Source organism: Acinonyx jubatus, chromosome E4 (genome assembly GCF_027475565.1).
Source record: "Acinonyx jubatus isolate Ajub_Pintada_27869175 chromosome E4, VMU_Ajub_asm_v1.0, whole genome shotgun sequence".
NCBI lineage: Eukaryota > Metazoa > Chordata > Mammalia > Carnivora > Felidae > Acinonyx > Acinonyx jubatus.
Window position 1 is genome coordinate 3,250,432 of NC_069395.1, and position 8,945 is coordinate 3,259,376.

Sequence of the window (8,945 nt, forward strand, 5' to 3'; positions counted from 1 at the left end):
CGGCTGCTCAACCGACTGAGGCACCCAGGCGCCCCTTGATGTTCTTCTTGTTAAAAGTCTTCTCACTTTGCCTGGAGACTTGATACGGTTATGGTTCCTTGGTAACATCTCTGAGCCTCTGAGGAGAATACAGTTTTGTCTGTGGATATTTCTGTTATTTAAACCAGACACCTGTTGGAGTGGACCTGTTGTGGATAAAAGGAGGAGGGCAGATGCAGGTCCGGGCTGTTTGAGGCCCTCAGGACAACAGCAGAGATATCATCTTGGGGCTTGTTGGCAATATAGGGTCTTGGCCTCAGCTGAGGTTCACTGAATCACAGTCTGCATTTCATTTGATTTATTTTTATTTTTTTAAAAAAGTTTATTCATTTTTGAGAGACAGAGAGAGACAGAGCATGAGTGGGGGACGGCAGAGAGTGAGGGAGACACAGAATCTGAAGAAGGCTCCAGGCTCTGAGCTGTCAGCATACAGCCTGACACACGGCTCGAACAATCAGACCACAAGGTCATGACCTGAGCTGAAGTCAACCACTTAACAAACTGAGCCACCCAGGCGTCCCTCACAATGTGGATGTTAACAAAATCATCGGGGCATTCACAGGTGCGTAAAATGGGATGCCTGAGAGGTAGCAGTGTGAGTGTGTCCCTGCAGGGAAATGAGTGGGTCCACAAAGGAGAATAAGAGTGTTGTGCTCAGGAATGAATGGGGATCCAGCAAGGAGACGGCATACAGAACATCCTCACATTCATGGCTGCTGTGTTACAGTCATTGAGGACAGGTTCAGCCACTGGGAACTGTTGCTCCTAGGGGAAATATAGGGTTGAGTTCCTGAGAGCCTCTGCTCACAATGATTACCAACTGATGTATACACAGCCTTGTTTCATGTGTGTTTTTGTTTAAAGACAGTTTATTATATATATATTTCCTAATAACTTAATGTATGCTGTATTTCCCTATATTGAAATACCCAGAAGTATAGCCCAGAAGTATATAACATTTCCAGGCTTGGTTACTGTGATAGCCAGTGTCTTTGGCTTTCAGCCCCACAGCTGTGCTGTCCATTATTTAGAAACAAACAAAGAAGATATGGCCGTCATTTCATGAGTTCACATATTAAGTTCTTTTTTCCCCTTTTCTGTGGCATCATCATAGCATCCAGACATTACTTTAACATTTTCTTAGGTGGCTCCACATAGACATCAAGTATTTCCTTTTCCTTTTCCTGGATTTACCGCATTGTTGATTCATTACCACTGAACTCAAAGGCACACGACTCTGTATCGCGAGCCTGAGCAGGACCTACCCGCACAGGAGTTTTTTCAGTGAGGCACATCTCACCTTCTTGTGCTTAGGAAAACCAGCCAGCCCTGCAACTCTGGGCTTCAGGGCCTTTTGAAACACTGAAATCGCCAGGAAAGTGCATGTAAATGCGGAAAATGTGGCACCAAATAGACGATGAAAAGGACACATGTTTACAGTGTGGGAGTTACCATGGAAATGCAGAGCAGCAACTGGTTCAGCCTCACCAGGACACATGCGATGGGTGACGCATGTCAGAGCACTCTCCCTGCCATTCATTATGAATAGCAGTGAGCTGGTGGGTCTGGGGGTTACAAATCAATGAATGTCACTAGGTGGGTCCATTAGCACAGACAGCCTCTGTGGATAACAAAGATGGACCCTTTGGGATTATTTCAATGGCAGTGCTAGTGGAAATATCTATGGGTAGACTTTGGTTAGTCTAGTTTCTTAATTACCTCTACAAATAATTCTCAAGCCCTCACTGTGCAGAAGGGAAACTGAGTGTAAAGTGGTGAGGAATGAAAAGATCATTACTTTCTTTGGAGCTTGAAAATTTTGCTTCCCTATTTGATTATGGTTTTCATTGTTGTTTCTATCTAGTTTGTTAGCATAGCAACTTATTTTGGTTCAGTATGGGTGAAAGCCACAAGTTCTAATTTGTTTAGGGGCTGAGAGGGGGGCCCAGGGCAGGAGAACATCCAGAGGGACCAAGTGCATGAATCCACCCTAGTACATATGTGGACTTCCTGGAAAATAACGTTGAGATGGGAGATGTGGCAAAGGTGAAAAATACAGGATGTGAGCAAGCAAATCACAGGACTTCTGCCTTCTCATCCGAATTAGAGTTGCTGCTGCTTCTCTATGTTCTTGTCTACCTTGTCATTCCCAAATGGCCACCATGTGCTTTTTGCTGGTTGGCCCCACCCTCATGCATAGCCCTGGGTCTTGATCAGCTTGAGTCCATCAGGAGATTGCATCCTTGGCCATGTGACAGGATGAAGGGTGGACAGGTGACATTCAGTTTAGGTCAGTCATCAGATAGATGTCACTTGTCCTCATTCAGAATGATGGTTCAGATGGCTGTAGGTGACCAGGTCACATGAAGCCTGATTCTTTCATTTGATGTCAGGGGAAAGAGATCCTCTTTCCTGTCCTGGATAATAACATTGGGGTATAAAGTTTGAAATAATTAAAATCCATTTGTCAGTACCAGAGAAGGAATGCTGTGGATGAAACCTGTATGGAAGATGGCAGAGAAATTTTATACATGAAATTTGCCAAGAGATAGATCCCAAGTTTTCTCTTTACAAGACAAATAAAGAGAGGAAAAGAAAAAGGAAGAGGATGGTCAGAGAAGAAGAGCTAAGATGGCAGAATAGTAAGAGCACCACAGGTTTGCCTCGTCCCTTGAACACAACTAGATAAATATCAAACTACTCCGAATACTCGAGAAATCAATCTGAGGACTAAGAGAACAAACTGCACAACTAGAGGGAGAGAAGAGGCTACATCATGGAAAGTAGGAGGTGTAGAGTTGTGTTGGGGAGATACAGATCACAGGTCCTGTGGAAGGGAGGGAGCCCTGGTCTCAGACAGAGGAGAGAGTGAGCAAGGGAGAGAGAGAGAGAGAGAGAGAGAGAGAGAGAGAGAGAGAGAGAGAGAGGTACAGGGTATCACAGAAGGAAACCATTTATCCAAAGCCATTGACTGGGAACAGGAGAGGGGCTGATTTTCATGAATTTTTACAACCACTGTTGCTCAAAGACTGGAGCATTAGAAATACATGCTGTGGCCAGTGCCAAACACAGTGGTTTTGCAGTGCTCCTGTGGACAAAGACAGAAGACCTGGCGGCAGAAGGCAGGAGCTGAGGAGTCCCTGGGGCATGCTGGGAGAGACTGTTCCCCCTTCTTGGAGTGCATCTGGGAGAGGTAGAATTGTCTCTGTGGGGATAATAGTGCTGGCAGGCACCATTACCCTTCCCCACCTCTTAGCATATGCACAGAGATACTTGCACAGGGCAGCTAACATAGATGGTCTTTTTTGTGCTTTAGTCCAAATACACACCCTGTGGTTTGATGCTACTGACCTTTTGGGAGAAACCTGCAACAGTCCCAGAATAGTGAGAACCTCCCAGGACCAGTGTGGGTCCATTTCATGCCAGGTCCTTAAAGTTTGGAGTTTTAAAACTCAGTCTTCCTGCCTGCGACAGAGCACAGGGGCATTGCGCTGCTGGGTGCACAGATAGTCTGGAAAAGGTAGGGTGAAGGCAAGGATCTGAGTGATTCCTAGGACACATGAGGGGAGACAGTTTGCTCTTCTGAGAGCGATTCCCTGAGAGCTGCAAGCACAGAGTACCCGTCCAGGGATGAGGGAGGGGGTTGGTGCCATTTCCCTTTGTCCCCCCAGCATCAACTAAGTTGAGAAAGCAGCACAGTACCAACAGCAGCAGCATAAACTGGTGGCACCAAGCCCCTCCCCTCTGTGCTCTGCAGGTGCTGCTATTCTTGGGCAGGTGTGTCTGTGAACCAGAGCAGTGAGCCCCTCCTCAAGAAGACCAGCAGAAACTTCTGCACTCACCATATCTACTGACCATAGCATCCTGGAGATCTTCAGCTGTAGTGCAAATAACATCTCATTGAATAAGCAGACCAGAACACATCTAGATAAAACTTGTAACAATCTGGACAAAGTCCAAATACTCCCAACTGCAGGCAAGGAGATCTGCCAACAACAGATCTGAGAGGAAAAGCAGCCAACATACAGCAGCAGAGTACACGCAGCATGTTACAGAGACGTTCCCTGAAAGAACAGGCCCTGGAGAGTGTCGACCTCTTTTCAATAAATCCATTACTCTCAGGAGCAGGAAACATAATAGGCTTTCCTAATACACAGAAGAAGACAGAGATCTAGAGAAAATGCCAAGAAGGAGGAATTTATCTTAAAAGAAAGAACAAGGAAAGATCATGGCCAGGGATCTAATAGAAACAGATGTAAGTTATATGCATGATCCAGAATTTAAAGCTTCAATCATATGGATACCCGCTGGCCTAGAGGAGAGCATAGAAAATACCAGGAATCCCTTACTGCAGGTATAAAAGACCAAAAAACTAGTCAGGCCAAAATGAAAAATGCAGTAGCTGAGATTCAAACAGACTGGACACAATAACCACAGGATGGAAGAAGAGGAAAGAAGAAGTGATATAGAACATGAAATTTTGGAAAATACTGAAGCAGAAAAGAAGAGCAAAAGAAAAATATTGGATCATGAATATAGACTTAGATTCCTAAGTGACTGCATAAAGCATAATAACATTATTATCCTAGGAGTCTGGGAAGAAGACGAGAGGGATAAAGGGGCAGAAGTTTTGATTGAGCAAATTATAACTGCAAACTTCCCTAATCTGGGGAAGGAAACAGGCATCTAAATCCAGGAGGCACAGAGAACTCCCACCAAAATTATCAAAAGCAGGCCAACACCAAACATATCATAGTTAAAACTGTGGAATATAGTAATAAAGAATAAGTCCTAACAGCTACAAGACAAAATAAGTCGCTATATTACATTGTAAGACAAATAAGGTTAGTGGCTGATCTCTCAGTGGAAACTTGGCAGGACAGAAGGGAATGACATGATATATTTGATGTGCTGAGTGGGAAAAAGATGCAGCCAAGAATTCTATATCCAGCAACACTATCATTCAGAATAGAAGGAGATATAAAGAGTTTCCCAGACAATGAAAAACTAAAGGAGTTTGTTATCATTAAGCCAGCACTGAAAGAAATATTAAAGGGGACTCTTTGAATGGGGATAGAAAGACCAAAAGCAACAAAGACTAGAAAGAAACAGAAAATGTCCAGAAACAAAAACAAAACAAGTAGTAAAATGGAACTAATCCATATCTATTCAATAACCACTCTGAATATAAAGACTAAATGCTCCATTCAAAGACTTAGGGTAAAAATACAGGACCCATTTATTTGCTGCCTTCAAGAGACTCATTTAGACCCAAAGACAGACACCTGCAGAAGGAAAGTCAGGGGATGGTGTACCATCTACCATACCAATGGACATCAAAAGGAAACTGGAATAGACATACTTGTATCAGACAAACCAGATTTTAAACCAAAGACAGTACCAAGAGAGGAAGAAGGGCATTACAAAACAATAAAAGGGACTATCCAATAAGAATATCTAACAATTGTAAATATTTATGCCCCCAACTTGGCACAGCCCAAATATGTAAATCAATTAGTAACATACATAAAGAAATGCTTGAGAAGAATACAAAAATAGGAGGGGACTTTAATACCCCACTTACAACAATGAATAGATCACCTTGGCAGAAAATCAACAAGGAAACAATAACTTTTAAGAATACCTTGGGCCAGATGGACTTAACAGACATATTCTGAACATTTGATCCTAAAGCAGCAGAATATACATTTTTTTTGAATGCAAAATGTAACATTCTCCAGAATAGATCCATATTGGGTTACAAATCAGGCCTCAACAAACATAAAAAGATTGAGATCATACAATGCACATTTTTCGACCACAACACTAAGAAACTTGAAGTCAACCCCAAGAAAAAATTTGGAAAGACCACAAACACATGGAAGTTAAAGAACATCCTACTAAAGAATGTTTGGGTCAACGAGGAAAGTAAAAAAGAAAAAAAAATACATGGAAACAAATAAAAATGAAAACACGACTGTGTGGCAAAACTAGTGACAAGATGAAAATATATAGCAATACAAGCCTACCTCAAGAACAAGAATAATCTCAAATACACAACCTAAACTTACACTTAAAGGATCTAGAAAAGAACAGCAAATGAAGTCTAAAGTCAGCAGAACAATGGAAATAATAAAGATTGGAGCAGAAATAAGTTACATACTAACAACAACAAAAAAACCGTAGAGTAAAATAAAGTAATAAAATCAGGTGCTGATTCTTTGAAAGAATTTTTAAAAATTGATAATCCCATATGTTGACTTACGTAAAAGAGGTAAGACTCAAATAAATAAAATCATGAATGAGAAAAGAGATGTAACCAACACCACAGAAACAGAATTTATAAGGGAATATTATGAAAAATTATATGCCAACAAAGTGGCCAATCTGGAAGCAATGGATAAATTCCTAGAAACATAGAAACTACCCAAACTATTGAAACAGGAAGAAATAGAAAACTTGAACAGACCCACAACTAGCAAAGAAATTGAATCAGTCATCAAAAATCTAACAAAATTTCAGAATCAGAGGGCTTCTATAGATTTTCTATGAAACATTTAAAGAAGATTTAATATCTATTCTTTTCAATCTGTTCCAAAAAATAGAAATGGAAGGAAAACTTCCAAACAAATTCTACAAGGTCAGCATTACCTTGCTACTAACACCAGACAAGACCCTGGTAAAAAGGAGAATTACAGGCCAAGATCTCTAATGAACATGTATGCAAAAAATTGTCAACAAAATACTAGCAAATTTAATCCAACAGAACATTAAAAGAAGTGTTTACCACGATCAAATGGGAATTATTCCTGGGTTGCAGGCGTGGTTCAATATTTGCAAATCAATTAATGTAATAAACCACATTAGTAAAAGAAAGGATAATATTCGTGTGATCCCTTCAATAGATGCTGAAAAACATTTGACAAAAGACAGCATCCATTCTTGATAAGAGCCCTCAAAAATTAAGGATGGAGGGAACAGCCCCAACATCATAAAGGCCATATATGAAAGACCCACAGCTAATCCTCAATGGGGCCAAAGTGAGAGCTTTACCTCTAGGGTCAGAAACAAGACAGTGATGTCCACTCTCACCATTGTTATTGAACATAATACTGGAAGTCTAGCCTCAGCAATCAACAACCAAAAGAAATAAAAGGCATCCACATTCACAAGGAAGAAGTCAAACTTTCACTATTTGAATACAACCTGATTTTCTATGTGGAAAACCTGAAAGACCCCACTGAAAAATTGCTAGATCTGATACACAACTTCAGTAAAATTGCAGGATACAAAATCAACCTACAGAAATCTATTGTCATTTATATGCACCAATAATTAACCAGTAGAAAGAGAAATCAAGGAATGAATCCCGCTTACAATTACACCAAAGACCATAAGATACCTGGGAATAAATCTAACCAAATAAGTAAAAGATTTGTACACTGAAAACTATAGAAAATTTATGAAAGAAATTGAAGAAGACACAAAGAAATGGAAAAACTTCCCATGCTCATGGATGGGAAGAACAAATATTGTTAAAATGTCTATACTACCCAAAGCAATCTACACATTTCATGCAATCCCTATCAAAATAACACCAGAATTTTTCACAGTGCTAGTGCAAACAATCCTAAAATTTGTATGGGACCACAAAAGATCTTAAATAGCAAAAGCAATCTTGAAAAAGATAAGCAATTATGGAGACATCACAATTCCGGACTATAGACTACATTACAAAGATAGTCATCTTTGGTACTGGCACAATAATAGACATACAGATCCATGGAACAGAGTAGAAAACCCAGAAATGGACCCACAACTACAGGGCCCACTAATTTTTAACAAAGTGGGAATTAATATTCAAAGCAAAAAAGACAGTCTGTACAATAAATACTGTTGGTAAAACTGGGCAGCAACATGCAGTAGAATGAAACTGGACCACTTTCTACTCCATACACAAAAATAAACTCAAAATGGATGAAAGACCTCAGTATCCTAGAAGAGAACACAGACAGCAACCTCTCTGACATTGACCATAGCAACTTCTAACTAGACGCATCTCCAGGGGCAAGGGAAACAAAAGCAAAAAATGAACAATTGGGAATTCATGAAGATAAAGTGCTTTTGCACAGTAAAAGAAACAATCAATAAATCTAAAAGGCAGACTATGGAAAGGGAAAAGATATGTGTCAATGACACATCTGATAAAGTGTTTGTATACAAAATCTAGGAAGAACTTACCAAACTCAACACCCAAAACACAAATAATCCAGTTAAGAAATGGGTAGAAGACATAGACATTTTTCCAAAGACGATATACAAATGGGCAACAGACACATGAATAAAAAAGCTCAACATCACTCATCATCAGTGAAGTACAAATCAAAATGAGATACCCCCTCACACCTGTCAGAATGGCTAACATTTACAACATAGGAAACAACAGTTCTGGAAAGGAAGTGGAGAATGGGGAACCCACCTACACTGTTGGTGGCAATGCAAAGTCATACAGCCACTCTGAGAAACAGTGTGGAACTTCCTCAAAAAAGTTAAAAATAGAACTGCCCTACAATCCAGCAATTGCACTACTAGGTATTTATCCAAAGGCTACAAAAATACTGATTCAAAGGGGTGCATGCTCCCCATGTTTATAGCAGCATTATCAATAATAGCCAAAGTACAAAAAAAGCCTAAATGTCCATTGACTGATGATGAATGGATAAAGATGTGATATATATATGTAGTGACAGTTTGACTTCTTATATACCTACACACACACATGCACGCACGCGTGCGCACACACACACACACACACACACACATACACATACACACGAATATTCCTCAGCCATGAAAAAGAATGAAACCTTGCCATTTGCAACAATGTGGATGAAGCTAGAATGTAT